Consider the following 3,875-nt stretch of genomic DNA (forward strand, 5'->3'; position numbering starts at 1 on the left):
TTTTCCTTTTTCATGAGACGTCAAGCGAGCTGGATGAAGCGAGCCTGAATAAGGAATCTCATTTCCGGTTGATTGCTTAATTTATTTTTTCTAAATAAAGGTAGCGATTCAAACAACTTTTATTGTTTGAATATCAAATGGCACGTCCCCCCCAAATACTCGATAGTGCCCTTATTGAATCATATGAAACCAAAGAAAAAGCTGACCATTTAAATGAAATATAGGCTAGCTAACATGGTCAACTGTGAGTGTGTGAGGTTGTTCAAACTAGTCTTCCCAAGAAGGTAAAATGGTCAGGTCAATACTGCAGTTCAATACTGCCAACATATACATATTAAGATTAAGATTAAAATGAAATTGCAGCCTTGATTTAACTTTTGAGAAGAGGTTCAAGACTTTTTGTCACACTTAGTTCTTCAGTTGTGGATGGATGTCTTTTTACTCCAGATTAATGGAGGCTATGTGTAAAACAAGCCTCACCTAGCTCTTCAGTTTGAGGCCAGAAAGGCCCAAATGGAGTTTGATGGTATTGCATTCGCTTTTTGGCACCCGGCTTGTTCTGGTCATTTGAATCCAAAATAGGGTTTTACAGTAGCCTACCTACTTTGTTTTTACTGATGAGTACCTTTTTATCATTAGTACTGTACTTATTTTAACTAAGTTGTACTTAACTGTACTCACTTACCCTGATAGCTTGTTAAATCCGAACATGGACTAAATTGTGCCACAAAAATTCACACTTCTTGGCACGTCTCAGGCTATGCTCTTATTCTGAAGGTGAATTTACAAAACCGGAAATGATTTTAAGGACGTGTTCGTGGCCAGTTTCACTTACGCCTACTCGAGTTTATGTTGGAAAAGGTAAACCTGGACGTTATGTTTGGAAGTTTATTGGACTCTATTCAAATGGAAATGCATTTTTCAAATGGCAATTCAATGTGCAAAGTGACAATGCAATACGCAATTCAGTTTGTATTATTTTGAATACAATTTTGAATGACCGCTTATTACATAGCATTTAATATTGACAAGGGCCGGGTTTCCCAGATTCGTTAAGAAGCTCTTAACGCTAAGCGCTTCTTAGGAGCGTTCTAAGAGCGTTCTAGAGCGTTCTTAGAACGCTGTTAAGAAGCTCTTAGCGTTAAGAGCTTCTTAACGAATCTGGGAAACCCGGCCAAGGTTTTTTCGACTCTATTCAAATGGGAATGCATTTTTCAAATGGCAATTCAATGTGCGAAGTGGCAATATGGAGTCAAATTAGGGTCAATAATATTTTGCATCCGCAGAAAAAGTTTTGCATCTGCAGAAAAAGATTTGCATCCGTAAAAAAAGTATTGGTCAAAAATATTTCGGATAATATACTTTTTTTTCATTCATTCATTCTACAATGTGGGAACACAACCTCACCGAGTTAAAAAACGGCAATATAAATATACCTTTGCCCTCCGCAGTAACTGGATGGGAAGACAAAGTTAAAAAATGGCCTAGAATAACATACAGCAGCATTTTTTCGTACTTTGTTGAGTCTGTGTCTTGCGATGGTGAGGCAATGATGAACCTAAAAAGCTCTGAAGCTTACCAGTATTTACACAGCGAGAAAGTCGGGCGAGTGTGGCTAAAAGAGATCACAGAAGACCTAGTCTACTTGAAAGCTGAAATAGAGCCAAGTAAGAGTCTTAAAACAACCCATCATAAGGCCTGGGTATTTGTATCAAAGACAGGAGTGATGCAGACAGCAGGCTGTTCGTGTATTGCAGGGCTAGGACGCTCTTGTAGTCATGCAGCAGCATTACTGTGGAAGGTTAGTAATGATAGTGCTAACGAGAGTAACATGGTCTTGAAAATGTGTGTCAGGTTTGTAAACGCCGGAAAGTCTACTTAAAGCATAGAAGTTGGTTTAGCATGTGATTACAAAATGTGAAACCATTCCTTCTTGTAGGTTGAGAATGCAGTCAGGCAAGGTGAGACAGGGACAGCATGTACTGATGTGCAAAGGGAATGGAAAGAAGAATGTAGGTCTGGTAAAGGCAAAGCATATTAATTTTAGGCGCCACAGACCCCAGGACACCTATCCCCACCCATCAAGGCGAGAACAAATCAATTCCACACCATTTCCCCCGACTCTTCAGAAACCATGAGGATTTCAAAACACACATCAACTCCTCAGTAATGGCCCCTCTCTATCAGCTCCAAACTAATGGTCTTATCCAGCTTGCTTACAGAGCGGATGTAGAGAACAACACTGAGCCAAACCAAAATTCAGAATTGAGAATCACACTGATCATAGTACACGTCTGACATGTTGGAAGTGTTCAGTGTTTTACCAATCCTACATTGCTTTATCCCCCAATCAAATATCTACATTGGAAATAGAAACAAAGACCCAGAGTAGGTCACAGGTGTGGCATGATGCTAGGAGACTGCGTCTAACTGCAAGCACAGTGAAACAAGTCCCCAAACAACACACCACAGACCCCCAAGAATTCCTTAATGAGCACGTGTACCCCACCTTCACCGGGAACGCAGCCACAAAATATGGCTCTGAAAATGAAGTGAGGGTCATCACACTCCTTGAGAGCAGAGGGCATGCTGTGCACAACAGAGGCCTTGTGGTGCATCCTGACCACCCCTGGTTGGCAGCCAGTCCAGATGGGATCCTTGATGGGACAAAACTTCTCGAGATCAAGTGCCCCTTCAAGAGTCAGATGTCTCTTGAAGAACTTCTCACCCGGCCAAACGGTGACATAAAAATCTTGCTCATACCTCATTTGTCGAAATGGAAGAGCTGGATAGTTTTCAAGGGCAAGATATACTAGCTGCATTATTACAAGAGATAATGTGAGCTAATATTCATAATTTGGTGCCAATTAAATGTACAGTATGTTCTATTCTTTTAGACACAAGTGGCTATGATGTGCCTAGGTCTACAGAGCTGCAAACTGGTTGTCTGGACACCAAAGGAACATTTAGAATTGGACATTCCATTCGACAAAGATTACACTGACAAACAAGTAGAGCAACTGGACATTTTTTATTTTATACATATGCTTCCCAGGTTGGCTGATGATTTTGGAGGAAAGAAACTACATCTCTGCCCCAAGTACTGTCGGGGAAATAATAATCTAACCAATATCAAAATGTAAAACAGCACGGAAACGGCAGCAAAGTATGATGCAAAGTGTTCATTCGAATCTAACACAAAGGATTGATTCCAACAAATGTGAGTAGACCCCGGAGTCTGACTGGAATTTTTCGCCGGACATTCGCTTATATATTTACTCTCCATTATTTTGTGATATTTTGTCATTGGTGCATTATAGTTGGTCACAGATGCATTTATGTAATTCACACCCGGTTGGTCAATTGTCACAGAATTTGAATTGCCAGTACTTTTCCTATGTTCTCCCCCTTCCAGGGCCTTCGTGAGACCTGAAACACAGCTGCACAGGGCTACTGAGTTTAAGGTCATAAATCTGTCCCATGATATCTGGGCCTTGTAGTTCTTTATATCTGGGCCTTGTAGTTTTTCATGGGAGAAGCCTACACACATACCTTTCTCTCGCACTCAAACACTATTTATTTAGTCAGATGGCTGAGCGGTGAGGGAGTCGGGCTAGTAATCAGAAGGTTGCCAGTTCGATTCCCGGCCGTGCCAAATGACGTCGTGTCCTTGGGCAAGGCACTTCACCCTACTTGCCTCGGGGGAATGTCCCTGTACTCACTGTAAGTCGCTCTGGATAAGAGCGTCTGCTAAATGACTAAAGGTAATGTAAATGTAATCCAGACTTCCACATTTTGGCCTTTATATCTCCTACGTTTTAGTGGTAATACTAATCAGTCAACAGCTTTGCATCTGGTTTTCAGTAATATAGCAT

This window comes from Osmerus mordax, chromosome 27 (genome assembly GCF_038355195.1).
Source record: "Osmerus mordax isolate fOsmMor3 chromosome 27, fOsmMor3.pri, whole genome shotgun sequence".
NCBI lineage: Eukaryota > Metazoa > Chordata > Actinopteri > Osmeriformes > Osmeridae > Osmerus > Osmerus mordax.